The sequence below is a fragment of the Stomoxys calcitrans genome, chromosome 4 (assembly GCF_963082655.1).
Source record: "Stomoxys calcitrans chromosome 4, idStoCalc2.1, whole genome shotgun sequence".
NCBI classification, from domain to species: Eukaryota; Metazoa; Arthropoda; class Insecta; order Diptera; family Muscidae; genus Stomoxys; species Stomoxys calcitrans.
In genome coordinates this window covers 162,892,458-162,910,748 of record NC_081555.1, presented here as the reverse complement: position 1 = coordinate 162,910,748, position 18,291 = coordinate 162,892,458, and the positions used below count along the sequence as shown (strand labels likewise).

Sequence of the window (18,291 nt, the reverse complement as noted above, 5' to 3'; positions counted from 1 at the left end):
TTTCTATTGCGCTTATGAAACCAGTCGTCTTTAAGAGCCCTGTTCAAATTCAGATGTGTGCTTTACAACTTACTCTTAAATGAAATCGCGATACAGGAGACCAGTCAAATGCTTCTAGCAACAACACACTTTTTGATGACAACAAAACAAACAACAAAAAATAGTTTGTTTCTTTAATGAAGTTTCCCGATGATGTATTCCAATGAAAGGACGAAATATTGAAGAAATTAATATACTTTTGTGAAAAAAATCACCAAAATTAAGGCCCGAGTTTGCGATTTAAATAATACACAACGATTTAACCAAACTAGCTGAAAAATAAAAATTATATTATGGATAAATTTTTCAAATTTCTATTACATTTTTAAATTATCGATACATTTGTAAATTTTCGAAAATTATTTAAATTTTCGATAAATTTTTGATAAAATTATAAATTTTCGGTTGCTCTTCCGCTTCTTGTGTTTAGTGACAAAATTATTTCGTTTTGTTGTAGGATTTTCTTACAGCTTAGACCCAATGGGTTATTGTTTCTATTTTGAATAGAAAAGCAAACCAAAAAACGTTTCAAAGAGTCACGGCAAATGTGGCGTGCAAACTTTATTGGTGATCGCGATTTTGGCCTTACTAGGGGCTTCATCAGACTTTTATGCCACAATATGCTCACATGGCAATCGAAGATTATCTGGATAAGTTTTGGCTTTGTATGTGTTGCTGATGTTAGACGTCTTTTTGAGCAGATGTTAGCTGTTGCATTTTAATATTTTCTCAATACGCTACAAGAAAAGTCGAAAGGCATGCTTCTATCATTTCGATACAATTTTGAAATTTTTGATAAAATTTAAAATTTTTCATAAATCATACCATTTGTTACTATTACAAATAGAAAAACAAAAGTTAGGAAGAAAATGTGTTTTTGCTTTGTAATAGCATATGACTGGTTTCCTAGATCGCGGTTTCGTTTGGTACCACTCAAACTCATCAGTAGGAGTTGTGAAAAAAGTTATGTCCTCTAGGTTGAAACTATGCTTTTGTAGCGCAGCTAGAAAGAAAATAACCACCACAATCCACCTTGGTAGAAATATATATTTTTGCTGCGTTACAAAAGAAAAATACCCTTAAGAGCATAGTTTCAACCTAGAAGACATACTTTTTTTTCACAACTCCTACTGATGAGTTTGGGTGGTACCAATCGAAAGCGCTATCTAGGAAACCAATCAAATGCTTTTGCAAAGCAAAATCACATTTTCTGCTTAACTTTAAAAAAGGGTTTTTTGTTTGCTATTTGTAATTGAAACAGATAACCCTATGGTCTGCAGCCGGACAATATCCGATTGTATGAATTATTTCAATACCGAATAAATTTAAAGCAAAATGTATTTTAATAAAATTTTAATTTCATTTGTAGGAATTGTGGCTAGCTTATACCAATGGGTTTTGGTTTTTTGTTTCTATTAAGAATACCTTTTATTTTACCATATACTGACAAATCCATTTTAATGTATTATCATTTTTCCTGGCCTACCTCATCATATATATTTTTTCGTTTCGCTATTTTATATTACGCCGTACATTTTCAATATCTTTGCCAAATTAAGTGTCATGAAATTAAACAAAAAAAGCATGCACATCTTCAAATCAGGTTGTGTTATTGTTTAAAATTTTATACCTGGCATCGCCTTCAAAAAAATGGCACGAACTCAAAAAATCCCCCTGTTATCACGTGTCATAACATTCAACATCAGGGAATCCACAATAACAAAGTGAATGATGGCATCAAAAGCTTTTTTTTAATTCTTTAGGTGTGCACTGGGGAGTTTAAATTTGAAACGTAATAAATTCTGGTGATTTTTACTCAATATACTTACCGAAATGCTCATAATAAAAGGTTGTTCTATGGCAAGCCAAGTTTGTCTGGATAGCAAGTATTTGGCTTTGTGTGTGTTGTTGATATAAGAAGTTTTTTTTTGAAGAGATGTTGGCTGTTAGATTTTAGTTTTATCTTACTGCGCTATAAGAAAATATTTAATAACAAGACCCAACGTTTCATTCGAAAGGCATGCTTCTACCATTTCACTGCTCTCTAATTAGTGAGTAGGTGGAAGCAAGTAACCTTTTTGTGACATTGATGAGCTGATGAGGCCCCTGGCAAAGGCCGAAATCGCGGTCCTTTCAGCCTGCCCCAATACATTTAACACACCATAATTGCTGCGATTCTTTAAAGGTTTTTTGTTGTTTTGCTTTTCTATTTGAAATAGAAGCAAGAAATAACAAGAAAGAGAGTGCTAAGTTCGGCCGGGCCCAATCTTATATACCCTCCACCGTAAATCGCATTTGTCGAGTTCTTTACACGGTATCTCTTTTTAGGGAAACAAAGAATAATGGAAGAATGCCGATTCGAACCATAAGTAAATTGAATGTTGAAGACCATAGCAGTCATTGGGTAATATTTCTCTAATTAGTGAGTAGGTGGAATCATGTAATCTTTTGGTGGCATCGCAAGCTGATGAGGCCCCTGGCAAAGGCCGAGATCGCGGTCCTTTCAGCCCGCCCCATTACATTTAACGCACCATAATTGCTGTTACTCTTTAAAGGGTTTTTGTTGTTTTGCTTTTCTATTTGTAATAGAAGCAAGAAATAACAAGTAAGAGCGTGCTAAGTTCGGCCGGGCCGAATCTTGGGTAATATTTCTCTAATTAGTGAGTAGATGGAAGCATGTAATCTTTTGGTGGCATCGCAAGCAAGTAATATTTCGGATAAGAATTGCGCCTTGTAGGGGCTTAAGAAGCATAATCGGAAGATCGGTTTATATGGGAGCTGTATCAGGCTATAGACCGATGAAGACCATATTGGACATGTATGTAGAATGTCATGGGAAAAGCCGTTGTAATTTCAGCCAAATCGGATAAGAATTGTACCCTCTAGTGGCTTAAGAAATGAAGATCCAAGATCGGTTTATGTGGCAGCTATTTCAGGTTATGAACCGATTTGATATTAGTATACGCCCATCCTATAGCGGAGGGTATAAAGACACATTGGTGTAATCTGGTTAATCCAAAAACAAAATTAAATAATTTTCGTTCCCAAATTAAGTAGTGCAAAAAAGAATCTAAAAAAAAGTCTATGGAATATTGAGTCATCGTATAGAAAATGTTATTTATCTAGCTGGCTGTGCAAGACCTTTTGATCTATTAGCCGTACTTAGAATGGATCGTCTGCGCTACTTATCCAATTACTGGCACCCAGTTTCGAGATGTTCTTCAGCACTTGGTCTTTACATTATAGTTTTGGTCTTCCCCTTCTGGGTTTACTATCAGGGGCTGAATTACCGCATACGTGATCAAGAGCGCTTTCGATTCGAATGAAATTTCATCCCGTATTTAATCCTTTCGCTCCATTGTATCCATATGAATACATTCCACTTTGAGCTCATCTAGCAATCTCTTGGTCAATTTATTTGCATAAGTAAAGACCAATACTAATTTTTTTGGGCCTTTTTAATAATTTTCAAAATTAATTATAATTATTTTGACAAAACTGACATAAATATAGATTATTGAGATCGGAAAAGTAGCAGAGTTAAGACTCGGCTATAAAAAAGGTCCCTTATCATGGAGTTCAAACTTGAATCGGAAAGCACTCATTCATGTGTGAGAAGTTTGCCCCTGCTAGGTTCCTGATGTTTTTCAAAATTAGGATAATGAGAATAGCTTCGTGCTGCACTTCAAAATCCCTTTAATTTGAGGCCCATATTGCCATGGCCGGTAAATATGAAGCCTTTGGAGGGCTGGGCGGCCACCAGCACTTTGCACTGACAATAGATATCAATTCGTCCTTTATTCCCAACGAAAATGAAGTTCAGTTTAAGGGATGCTTTAGAGCGTACCCCAAAACACTTGGCTCCAAAATTGATATCAAATTCGTTTTCTACTCACAAATACCTTTAATTTCAGTCCCATATTGTGATAATGGGTCAAATAACCCATTTGAGGTATCTTTAGGAGGAAAAGCACCACCTTGACTTAGCGCAAATTTTAATGTCATATTTGTAATCTACTCTCTTTCATTTGAGTCTCATATAGCCATGGTCGGCTAATATGCCCATTTGGGGGTATATGGTGGTGGGCGACCTCCCATTACTTGTGACCTAATGTTTTATGCCATATTTGTAATCTACTGCCTAATACTTTTCATTTGAGTCCTATATTGACATGAACTTCGAATATATCTGTTGAGATGTGTTTTTGGGTTGGAGGGCCCGATGGGTATTTGGACCCAAATTTTAATACCATATTTGTTTTCTGGTCTCCAATAGACTTCATTTGATACCCTTGATGTGCCCATCGGACCACTTTCCGATATGGGTGGCGTTTTTGGGGTAAGGGGGAGGGTCCGCCTCCATCCTATATTTAAAAATTATATAGCCTGACCTCAGCCTTAACCTTCCAGACAAACGTACACAATCTATGAAAACTTTAAGAAAATCGGTTCAGCCATGTATCATATAGTCATAATGGGTCTAATGGCGTTTTTGAGGGGTGGCGTGAACCCCTATACTTCGATCTGATTTTGTATGCCAGATTCGTAATCTGCTCTCGAATACCTTTCTACTCCCGAATACCTTTCTTCTGAGGCCCATATTGACATGAACGTCCAATATGTCTGCATGGGGGAATTTTGGGGTGGGGCGGCCCGATGGGTTCTTAGACTCAAATTTTAATACCATATGCATATTCTATTTTTCGATACGTTTCATTTGATACCCATATTGTCCCGATCTGTCCACTTTTGATTTTGGGTGGTGTTTTTGGGTAACGGGGGAGGGTCCGCCCCTTTCCGTTACTAATATATTATTAAGCCTATTCCAACTTCCTGACCATATTCGTAATCTACTCCCAAATACCATTCATTTGAGTCCCATATTGTCATGATCGTCAAATAAATCTATTTTAAGAGGTTTTGGGGCTGGGCGGCCCCCAGGTACTTGGACTCAACTTTTATTACGAAATTCATACTCTTCTCTTGAAAACCTTTCATTTGAATCCCATATTATCCCGATCGGTCCACTTTTAGTTTTGGGTGGTGTTTTTGGGGTAACGGTGGAGGGTCCGCCCCTTCCGTTATCAATAGATTATAGAACCTATTCCTATTTTCTGACCATATTCGTAATCTACTCCCGAATACCTTTCATTTGAGTACCATATTGTCATGATCGTCAAATAAACCTATTTTAGGGGTTTTGGGGCTGGGGCGGCCCTCCCAAGTCCTTGGACCCAATTTTCGACATTCTTATCATGTCTGATTTAGTGGTGTTTTCGGGGGAGAGGTGGTCCCCCAGATACTTGGCCCTAAAAAAATATCAGCATCGTGCTCTTCTCTCAAATACCATTTACTTAAACCTCATATTGCCATTGGCTTAAGAGGAGTTTAAAGGATGACGCGTCCTCCAAACACATGACCCCCAAATAGGTTATCAAATTCGTTTGCTAATTTCAAATACCTTTCATTTATTTCATTATTGATATCAAATTCGTGCTTTACTTCCAAAGACCTTTCATTTGAGCCCCATATAGCTGTGGTCGTAAATTTGTCCCCTTTGGGGGAAGTTTTTAGGGAGAGGCGGCCCCCCAGACACTTTGTCCCATATTCGGATATCAGATTCGAATTCTACATTAAAATACTTTTTATTTAAGTCCCATATTCCCATGGTCAGTAAATAAGTCCTGTTTGGGGGGTGTTTTGGGAAAGGGGTGGACCCCCAGAAACGTGGTCCCACATTTTAATATCAGATTCGTATTCTACTCGCAAATACCTATCATTTGAATTCCATGTTGCCATGGTCGGTAAATATGTCCATTTTAGGGGTGTTTTGGGGGTTGGGGTGGTCCCCCTAACACTTGGTCCGACAATTGGATATCAGATACGTTCTCTTATCGTAAATACCTTTCATTTAAGTCCCATATTGTAGTGATTGGTCTAAATATATGTTTAGTAGGTGTAAGGGTGGGGCGGCCCCCCTAGGTACCCCATCCGAAATTTGGATACCAAATTTTTATTTTTAGGGTACTATATGAGAGCACACAAAATTTCGCTTAAATCGCACCCACCATCTCCGAGATCTGATGTTTCTGAAAATTAGGGTAAGGGGGAGGGTCTGCTCCCCCCTTCAGATATCAAAAAATGTAGTACCCTATTTTCACCACGGTGTCATTATGCACCATCTGTGAAAATTTCAAGAAATTCGTTTCAGCCGTTTCTGAGTCTATAAGGAACACACGAACATACAAACAAACACAAATTGATTTTTATATATAAGATATTTTATACACATATATATTTTTTTAAAGTATCTGTTGCTCAAATACTCCAAGTACTCCCCTGGCTGCTTTCACTGGCAACAGGTCTAAGGGGCCGCATTGATAAGGTCGAATTATACAATACTTATGCTACTAAATATAACTCTTTTCCCATACCTACCTCATTCATTTGTACATACATGCGATAAAAGTAGTTTTATATACAAATCCGCTAATTCCTCTGCATATTTCACATTTTTTATATGCATATCTCTAAACATACATACTTACAAAACATTTTAATTTAATTTTAATGGGCCATAAATACGGCGATCTAGATTGAAAAACGTGATCTGTTGTACGTTCGCCTATAAGAAACAATGGAGGTGACTCTACAAGCGAACACAAAGCAGCTACTGACCACAGAGAAAAACCCCACTGTCTGGTTATTAAAAGACAACAAACATAAAACTAATGAATCTAAATGAAAACTTGTATTAACCACTGTGGTGAATAATAATAATGGGGAAATTATACTTTCAATTATAACAAGAAAGAAGTTTATAAATAAAATGTGTTTGAATACATTCAGGGCTAAGAGTGAATGAGTGAAAATGTACAAAAGGTCATTTAACCACAAATGTAGCTGAATAATATAAGAAAAATTTATTTTTTTTTTATTTTGGTGAGTGGGATGATTGGTTAATTAATCAACTCACTATTTCAAATTTGTATTCGATTTTAAAAAACAGGTGTTTATGTTTTTTTTTACCACCATAGGGGTAAATTCATTAAGTCATTTCGTTTGCAACATATTGAAATATCCATTTCCGAACCTACAAAGTATAGTATCTCTGATGGTCGTAAAATTCCAAGATGATTTAACGACGTTTATGTGTCCGTCCGTCCGTGTGTCCGTCAGTTGTAATCACGCTACAGTCTTTAAAAATTCAGATATTGGGTTAAAATTTAGTTTAGACCCGTATTTTTTCTATACTCAGGTTAAGTTTTTGAATGAGTCAAATCGGACTATATTTGGGTGTAGCTGCCATACAGACCGATCTGACGATTTAGGGTCTTAAGCCTGTAAAAGCAGCATTTTTGTACCGTTTTCGCTAAAATTTAAAACAAGAAAGAGTGATAGGGTCCTCGATATTAAAACTGAATATGGCCCATACGAACCATATTTACATATATCTGCCATATAGACCGATATGCCGCTTAAGCCCGTAACTTACTTTACTTTACGTACTTTGATTGGCTATGACAGCATATTTATTCCACTAGCCGAATGTTCTGCCTCGATCTTCTGCGCTCATTCTAAAATCTCTGACACCAAGTTTCGAGGTGTCTCCAACAACTTGATCTTTCCATCAGGCTTTTGGTTGTTGTTGTTGTAGCAGTTTATTGTGTTCTATCTTTCGTCTGCTTGATTCTGTTGAGTGTCAAGACCCAGGAATTCTGCGATTAAGATGGGGTGCGTCCACAGGGATCTGGGTCTGAGTCGAGTGGGTCTGGCCGGGTAGTTAAACAGGTGACGTGTATCGTGCGGTCCCTGGTTACAATCGGGACATACATCTTGCACGTCGGCATCAATCCTAGCTCTGTGGGAATTGAGGCGGCTGCATCTGCCGGAATGTAATTGAGCCAGAACCACTCTGGTTTGCCGGGGGAGGTCGATTTCTTCGGGTGCAATGGGGGGCGGTCGTTCTCCAAGGACTACATTCACCCGGTAGCCAATTACCGCATCTGCTACCGTGTCTGCATGAATGTTGTTCAGACCCGCTTGATATGCCGCTTGATCTAGAGGTTCTCTCTTGTAGCGCTGGACCTCACGCTCTAGATCGTGTAGATCTACCTTAAGGCTTCTGGGCGGCGGGTATCTATCCACAAGATGATGATTTGGATGATTTCTGCGATAACAACCCAAAAGGTATTGCTTAGACAGCATGTAGTTATGTTTTCGCACTGGTAGGATCTTTGTCTCCTGATGGAGGTGGTCCACATGAGAACTGAGGAGACAGCCCGTCGCAGTTCGGAGGGCGGCATTCTGACAGATCTGAATATTATTCCACTGCGTGTCACAAAGTTAACGAGACCACACTGGCGCTGCATAACTTACCACAGACCGGCCAATTGCTTTGTACGTGGTCCAGAAGGTTTCTTTGTCTGCACCCCGAGTGCTGCCAGCAAGTGACTTGAGGACCTTGTTTCTACTTTTGACTTTATTGCAGATTGCTGTGGCATGTGAGGAGAATGTGTAAGAGCTGTCAAATGTGACGCCAAGTATTTTGGGACACTTGATGGTCGGAATCATTTCTCCATCGACCATCACAGTCAGCTCAGTATTCACCTCACGCGTATTTGTAGTGAACAGTGTGGCTGAAGATTTGGTGGCGGATATCTTCAGATTTCTTGTAGCGAAATATGAGGCAAGCTCGTTGAGGAAGACGTTCCACCTATCGCTGATGTCATCAATGGGTGGGGGGACTGATGCCATGATCGTACAATCGTCCGTATATGATACGATCTCTATGCCGTCTGGAGAGGGGTGGAATGGAGGATAGGTAGAGGTTAAACAGTGTCGGAGATATCACCCCACCCTGGGCAACTCCCTGTTTCACTCTACGGTGTTTCGACTTCTTATCCCTAAATTTCACAAATGACTGGCGACCACACAGATAATTCGCGACCCATCGTTTCAGGCCTGGCTGGAGGGACGTTTTGGCGATGTCCTCAAATAATTTGGCATGGCTGACCGTGTCGAATTCCTTCGAAAGGTCCAGTGCCACGAGGACTGTCCTATCACATGGCCTGGGCTGATTGAGGCCACGCCAAATGTGTGTGGTGATGGCAAGCAAAGCTGTTGATGTGCTGTTCAGTCTCCGAAATCCATGTTGATGATCGGCGAATGGAAATTCTCCTACGAGGTTCGGGAGGAGAAATGCCTCAAGCGTCTTTGCCACTGGTGAGAGAAGGGAGATCGGTCTGTACGACTCCCCCAAACTCGGGTCTTTTCTAGGCTTCAGTAGCGGGATCATTCTGCCCATTTTCCAGACATCGGGAACTATAAGAGTGTTCAATGACAGGTTGAGGACAGTGGTAAGGTACTCAACTCCAGGTGAATCCAGATTCTTCAACATCAATGTAGAGATTCCGTCGGGGCCCATTGCCTTAGAAGATTTGGCGCCACAGATGACATTCGTAACTTCGCCCACTGTAAATTGTGATGGCTGTTCATCGGCTCGGAGACCACGAATACGGCGAATGGCTCTCCTCCTTGCCCTGTCTCTCTCGGGATGCACAATAAATTGACGGTTGAACAACCTGGCGCATCTCTTCGGATCAGTCACGGTCATATCGCCAAAAGTGACTGAGGTCCTGTCATCCCGTCTACCGGGTTTCGAGAGTGACTTAACAGTGGCCCACAGTTCGCCTACACCGGTGCCTAAGTTACATTGCTCCAAGTGTTCCAGCCACAAATTCACCTTATGTTCGTTGACTACCCTGTTTATTTCCAGATTCAGCTCGCTTTTGGTCTTCCCGGTTTGCGTCTACCACCGTGTTTGCCTTCAAAAGACTTCTTTGCTGGAGCTTCTTCATCCATTCTGACAACATGACCTAGCCAACGCAGCCGTTGTAACAGGTGCATTTATTATCCGCAACAGGTACCTTTATTATACGATTTTGATGACATTATAAACAGTGAGTTTTTAAGTCTCCCGACATCCGATATATTCAGATATAGCTGCCATATAGAGCAATCTGCCAATTAAGGGTCTTGAACCCATAAAAGCTGCATTTATAACCCGATTTCGTTGAAACTTAAAACAGTAAGTTGTCTTTAGCCTTCCGTCATTACAACTTACTATGGTCCATATCGGACAATATTCAGCTACAGCTGCCATATAGACTGATCTGCTGATTTAGGGTCTTAAGTCCATAAAAGCCGCAATTATTATCCGAATTCGCTGAAATTTGAAATAGAGAGTTGATTAAAGCCTCCCGATATCCGACGCAAATATGGTTCAGATCTTCTTTATCCTCATATAGCTGCCATATAGACCGAACTTCCGGTTAAGGGTCTGAAGCCCATAAAAGCTGCACTTATTACCCCATTCAGCTGGAATTTGACACAGTGACTTGTATTAAACCCCTCGTCATCCGACCAGCATATGGTCCGAATCAGACTATGTTTTGATATAGCTGCCATATAGACCCATCTTTTAATTTAGGATGATAATCCCATAAAAAGAGGATTTTTTTGGCTGATTTCGCTAAAACTTGTATAAGAGTTGTATAAGATTATAAGAGTTATCGGGACCTGAATCAAATATGATCCAGACCAGCAACCATTTGCATATTACTATAGATATGGTAGTGGCGTTGTTATAAAAGTGGATTATTAATTTATCCATGGTGGTGGGCATCCAAATTTGTTATTTAATTTTAACATTGCGTTTTTATTGTTGGATTTAATTGTCCAGCTGTGGCCAATATAAGGTTTATTTCTATACCCTCTACCATATGATGGGGGTATACTAATTTCGTCATTCTGTTTGTAACTCATCGAAATATTCCTCTGAGATCCCATAAAGTATATATATTCTTGATAGTCATGTCATTTTAAGTCGATCTAGCCATGTCCTTCCTTCTGTCCGTCTGTCTGTCGAAAGCACGCTAATTTTCGAATGAGTAAAGCTAGCCGCTTGAAATTTTGCACGAATACTTCCTATTAGTGTAGGTCGGTTGGGATTGTAAATGGGCCATATCGGTTCGTGTTTCGATATAGCTGCGGCGCAATTCTGATCCGATTTGGCTGAAATTTAGCTTGAGGTTTTTTGTTACGATTTCCTACAACTGGGTTAAGTGTGGTTCAAATCGGTCCATAACCTGATATAGCTGTCATATAAACCGATCTGGGGTCTTGACTTCTTCAGCCTCTACAGGGCGCAATTCTTACCTGATTGGAATGAAATTTTGCACGAAGTGTTTTGCTATGACTTGCAACAACTATGCTAAGTAAGGTTCAAATCAGTCTATAAGCAGATACAGCTGCCATATAGACCGATTTTGAATCTTGACTTCTTGAGGTATTAGAGGACGCAATTCTTATCTGATTTGGCAAGAAATGTTTTATTATGATTTCCAACAACTGTGCCAAATATGATTTAATTGGTCCATATAGCTGTCATATCTGGGATCTTGACTTCTTGATGTTGGATCTTGACTTCTTGAGCCTCTTGAGGTCGCAATTATTTTCCGATTTGGCTGATTTTGTACAACAACTTCTGTAATTCAACATACGTGTGAAATATAATCTGAACAGGTCTATAGCCTGATACAGCTCCCATATAAACTTCTTGAGCCCCTTAAGGGCGCAATTTTTATTCGAATTGGCTTTTACACAACGACTTCTATTAATTATGGTCTTCAACATTCAATTATGATCCGAATCGGACGGCAACTTGATATTATAGCTCCAATATTATAGTAATTCTTTCCTTTGATCAAATGTTTGCCTAAAAAGAGATACCGGGAAAAGAACTCCACAAATGCGATCCATGGTGGAGGGTATATAAGATTCGGCCCGGCCGAATTTAGAACGCTTTTGCTTGTCGTTTCTATTTAGAATAGAAAACAAAATAAAAATCAGTTTTTTAAAAAGTTTTGGGCAAAATGTGTTTGCGAATAATGTATTGGCCAGGCTACAGAGATCAAACAAAAAAAAATCAAACATAATAAAGTAGCGCAAACACAGATTGCGTTTTTATTTCAGTATTTAATGGCCAAATTGCCATAATTAATTTCCTTGTTACCATAATTATTACTATCCCCATTGTTCCTTAAATAATTTTGTTTCTTTTTTTTTTTGCTGGAAATTTTTAATAACTGATATTATCTGAATTCAATTTATGAAGTTTAGTCACGTAAAATTAAGTTTTAGTGACCAAGAGACTACATATAAGGAATGCCACTAGAGATGACAAGGGAGAAATTAAAAAAAAATTATATCTATTTAATCACAAATTTGAAACCTGTAAAAAAAGCAACAAACTCCACTTTAATGCATGCCATCTAGCTTGAGTATGAAAGGTAGCCCAAAAAATCGGAATGCCGAGATATTGTATTTTTTCCATTATATAACCAAACGAGGGTTGCTACATAAGTTTCTGGCCTAGTCGACACTAAGTGTTGCCAGTTGTAATCTGACATTACCATGGAAAAGTTTGATTTTTTTAAGCATAATGGTACTCAGAATGATTTGACTTACGACCATCATTTGCGTTGTTTGCAGTGACTTTAAAAAAATTAATTTGACAAAAAAATGGAAATAATTTTTTAAAATTTTCCTGCTACCATTTTTCAAAATTTTCGACGTGGATTATCACCACAAGAGTGCAATGATGAACTTGAATCTTTGAATGGCGATGAAACGCCATAGCACTGTGAAACCCCATTTTAATGATATCAGTTGTGATCGAAGCTCGCTCAAAGTCGAATTACGTCCAAAAACGGCCGTGGTGCCAGAGAACATTGATGCCGTGCGTGAACTTATAATGCAAGATCGTCATGTGACATACCATGAGATAGAGGCATCTATGGGCATTTCTGCCACCAGCATACGTTCGAAATTGCATGAACAACTCGCCGTAGAAAAGGTTTGTTCTCTTTGGATTTTGCACAATGTGACAAAGGCTCAAAAAAGGCTCATTTCGATTGGTGGGAAAAAATGTCGAAAAATACGATCGCGAACAATTATGGATCACGAAAAACAATTGACCCTGTGGGTCAACGAAGGCTAGCGAAATCCAACAAAAGTTATTCGTGGAAGAAGCACTTCGAAGCAAATGGTCGTCTATTTCTTCGCCAAAACTGGTCATGTGGCGCCTGTTTCGCTTAAGCAACGTAGGGCAGTCAATTCTAAATACACCCCAATTTGATAACCTGAAGTCTAAGGTGAAATTCGAAAAACCAACCAGATAATACGAATCATTCTCACATCGGCTCACACCAGCTCTTTTTTGATCGGCCTAAATATCCGATTTCGCTGAAATTTGAAATTGTGAGTTGAATAAGCCTCCCGATATCCCAATCAAATATGGTTTAAATCGGTCTATATTCAGATATAGCTTGCAATATAGAGCGATCAGCCGATTAAGAATCTTGAGCCCATAAAAGCTACATTTATAACTCGATTTCGCTGAAACTTGAAACAGTGAGTTGTTTTAAGCCTTCCGTCATTACATCTTAATATGATTCAGATCGGACAATATTTAGATATAGCTGCCATATAAACTGATCTGCCAATTGACGGTCTGAAGCCCTGCAAAGCCGCAATTATTATCCGATTTCGCTAAAATTTTAAATAGTGAGTTGTTTTGAGCCTCCCTACATCGTACTTAAATATGGTTCAGTTTGGTCTATATTCAGATATCCAACATCCGACTAAAATATGATTCAGATCGGTCTTTATTCAGATATAGCTTGCCCTATAGAGCGATCAGTCGAATAAGAATCTTGAGCCCATAAAAGCTGCATTTATAACCCAATTTCGCTGAAAGGATTTGTTTTAAGCCTTCCGTCATCACACCTAATATGGTCCAGATCTGACAATATTTAGATATAGCTGCCATATTGGCCGATTGGCAAAACTGCACTTGTGGCGACTGTTCAGCTTAAGTGATTTCAACATTCAACAGCCGGACGGACATGGATCGTCTTAGATTTTTCGCTGATCAAGTATATATATGTACTTTATAGGGTCGGAAATGGATATTTCAATGTGTTGCAAACGAAATTACAAAATGAATATACCCCCATCCGTCGGTGGTGGGTATAAAATGGAAAAAATATTGTATGTGGGAATATGTCTATAACAGTGACGAGCACACAATTGCAATTATTTGCAGGTCTATGGGTCTGCTTGGGATTATTTTCTTGTGTACGTACAAAGTAATGAGCAATAGAGTGAGTATTTTCACCAACCACTGGTCCTTTCTCTCTAGCAGGAGAGACACAAGAGAATAATTATTGGTCCACTACACGAATAATTGTTTGCGGCTATCGAAGCACTATTAAGTGATTTTCGTTTTACAACAAAAGGAAGTTCCTTTTAACGTAGACAAAGCTGCTAAAGGGTTTGCAATAAACAAGGTTAGGTTTACGATTAGTACTAAAAAAGCTAAAAAAAAAGTTCTTGATAAAAGTATTTTTTTTTTTTGTGGTAAAAATTTGCAAACGTTTTATTTTTCTGCGTGTATGTAAATTTGTTCAAAATATCCTATTTCCACCAAATTTTATGTTATATATGAAATTTATATTGTATTTTACTAGCTGAACCGAGCCCGATCCGCTGCCCTTCTTTTACTTTATATAAAACAAAATTATCCTTTGAATATTTATTTTCGACAATTAAAGAGCTTTTAGTGAAATACCATGCTACGAAAATAAAATATGCATATCGCTTGCTTAACAGTATTCCAATATAAGTGCCTTTATCTGAATTCCATATGATCTTTATTGGACCACGAATTCGCTCGGAGGGTTTAGAGTCATTAACGTATGAGTGTTAGGTATACTCCATTCTTAAATGTCTTTATATCAGCTCGATATTGTCATAATGTCCGATTTAGGGGTGTTTTCGGGGTGAGAGTGACCCCTAGACAAAATATAACAGCATCATGCTCTTCTCCCAAATACCATTTATTTGAACCCCATATTACCATTGGTTTAAGGGGAGGTTATGGGATGATTTCGTACTCTTCTCAATACCTTTCATTTGAGCCCCACATTGACGTGTTCGGTAAATATGTTCGATTTAGAGATGTTTTGAGGAGTGGCGTGGTCCCCCAAACACTTAGCCCTGAACATAAATCAGCATCGTGCTCTACTCTCAAACATCATTTATTTGAACCCTATGTTGCTATTGAACTCAAAGTTGGATATCAAATTCGTTTTCTAATCTCAAATACCTTTCATTTCAACCCCTTATTGTAAAAGTCAGCAAATATGACCGTTTTGTGGTGAGCTCCACTCTTTTTAATACCCAAATTGCGCCCAATATTTACATAGTCGGCAAACAGGTCCGGTTTGGGGGGCGGGTGCTTTCGGGGATGGGACGGCCATTCCATGACTTTCTCTGAAAATATATCAGCTTCATATTCTGCTCTAAAGTACCTCTTATTTGAGCCCCATATTGCAATGGTCAGCAAATACTTCCTATTTGGGTGGTATTATGGGATGGGTTGGCCCCATTGGAACTTTTTCCCGAATATTGATATCAGATTCTTGCATTACTCCCAAAGACCTTGCATTTCAGCCTCATATGGCTAGGGTCGTAAATTCATCCTCTTTGGAGGGTGTTTTTGGGAGGGCCGGCCCCCCAACACTTGTCCCCACATTTGTATATCGAATACGTATTCTACTCGCAAATACCTTTCCTTTAAGCCCCATATTGCCATGGTCAGTAAATAAGTCCTGTTTGGGGGGGGGGGGGGTGTTTTGGAGAAGGGGAAGAAAAAGATTGAATATGTTAAAAAGATAAAAAATCGAAGATTTAAACTGTTTTTCGTTACTTAAAGTTTGGGTTTATTGGGATAGAATTACCATTACGAAGTACAGCAGACAAATAAGACGGCTTATTTGTGTATATTATTTTGTGCAGTGCCAGCAGCGAACGTATTTTAAGGTATGAATCGAAAGTGACACCATATAACTGTTTGGTAAAGTCCGATATCCGATCCCTCCTACGCAAACCAAAAACATATCTAGAAACATCATTAAAGGCAACATGTAATGTTTTTTTAAGAACTGCATCACAATTTGAAAAAATTTCACAAGAATATAAAAGTTTTGCCAGGATATATGTCTTGTCAACTGCCGAGTTATTATGATTCGCCAAGATTACTCGCTGAGGTCACCATTTCGATTGCAGAACCATTAATTACAATATTAATATTTAGCGGCAATATTGTGCGATTTCTGGAAATGGCTATGCATTTTGACTTCGAGGGATTCAATTGAAGGCCATTCGTATTCGCCCACGCATTAATATTGTTAAGGTCGTTATTCAGACGATCTATGGTATCATTTATTTTCTCAGCTGACGTGCTTATATACAGTTGAACATCATCGGCATACATATGTATACTACAACTCTGCAAGTGTTTGGGAAGGTCATTGCTGTATAAAGAAAAAAAAAGGAGAGGGCCTAATATCGAACCTTGTGGAACACCTCGTGAAACTGGAAGGCATCTAGAATTACGATTTCTAACTGATACAGATTGGCTGCGATTGGAAAGATAGGAATGAATTAGATTTGTTGAAGATTCGGAAAATTTAAAAAAATGTTTAAGTTTAAGACAGAGATTTTTGGTGTCAACAGAGTCAAACGCCTTAGAATGATCTAAAAGAATCAGAAAAGTGATTTTGTTGCGATCAATATTACTTCTTATATCTTCAACAACTTTCAAAAGTGCGCTAGTGCAACTGTGCTTCGGCCTGAAAAGGTGCTGAAATATCTTCGAAATATATGGAAGTATGGCTATAGGTCTAAATTCTTGATTATTTTGCGGTACCGGGACTACTCTTGCCTGTTTCCAGGATTGTAGATAGCAGCTCCTTAATATAATATTGTTAAAGAAATAACAAATGTTAGGCAGAATATGGGGAAATATTTGTAATTTGTAATTTTTGTAATCCTACAGCATTAGATTTCATTGATTTGACGGCATCGATGATGTCCGAAATCAAAAAGCTGATTCGGAGTAATATCATTGTCAATATTACTTAATACATTCCCATAAAAGTTAATACTGGGCCTTGGTAGAGATATATTTTTAAAAAACTTTCATTAATTGCATCCAAATCCACATTATCATCAACTGCTATATTATCTCCCCCTATTCCAATTGACTTAATATGCCTCCAGGTATCTTTTGTATTTAATGCCTTCTGAAATTTCCTGCTATTGGGTTGCCTAAAAAGTAATTGCGGATTTTTTAAAAGAAAGTAAATGCATTTTAATAAAACTTAGAATGGACTTTAATCAAATATATAATTGCCATTTTGTTGGATAACTTTTTGCCATCTTCCTGGCAAATTTAGTATTCCACGCTCATAGAACTTCTGGCCTTTATCTGCAAAAAACTGAACCAAGTGCGATTTTATAGCCTCATCATTGCTGAAAGTTTTACCATTTAAGGAGTTCTGCAAAGATCGAAATAAAGGTAGTCTGATGGTGCAAGGTCAGGGTTATATGGTGGATGCATCAAAAGTTCCCAGCCAAGCTCACTCAGTTTTTGGCGTTGTCCTAGTGGAATACGACACCTTTACGATTGACCAATTCTGGTCGCTTCTCCTTAATGGCTGTACTCAATTTGTCCAATTGTTGACAATAAACATCCGAATTAATCGTTTGGTTCCTTGGAAGCAGCTCAAAATATACCACACCCTTCCTATCCCACCAAACAGACAGCATAACCTTCTTTTAGTGGATATCAGCCTTTAAAGTGGTTTGAGTTGGTTCACCATGCTTGGACCATGTTCGTTTTCGACTAACGTTGTTGTAAACAATCCATTTTTCATCTCCAGTTATGATTCGTTTTAAAAACGGATCGAATTCATTGCGTTTAAGGTGCATATCACAAGCGTTGATTCTTCGGTTTGTTAAATGAATTTCTTTCATTACATGTGGTACCCATATTAAAATTGATGCCAAACAAACAAATGTAAACCAAATTTCGCGCACTTTTTTTCTAAAGCAAGCTAAAAGTAACAGCTGATAACTGACAGAAGAAAGAATGCAATTACAGAGTCACAAGCCGTTGAAAAATTTCGTCAACGCCGACTATATTACTACTATATTACCGACAATTACTTTTTGGGCAACCCAATACAAAGCCACACCATCCCCTCTTCTGTCTCGATCCGATCAATTTCCATGTAATTTTTCCCCTTCCCATTATATGTCAATAAAAAAAAAAACAAATTT

General features: G+C 38.3%; 1 protein-coding gene across 1 annotated transcript in view; it reads left to right on the top strand.

Moving 5' to 3' along the window:
* LOC106086797 (WD repeat-containing protein 6) overlaps positions 1–18,291 on the top strand; it is a 111,387-nt gene that overhangs the window by 45,176 nt on the left and 47,920 nt on the right. The window lies entirely within an intron of this gene.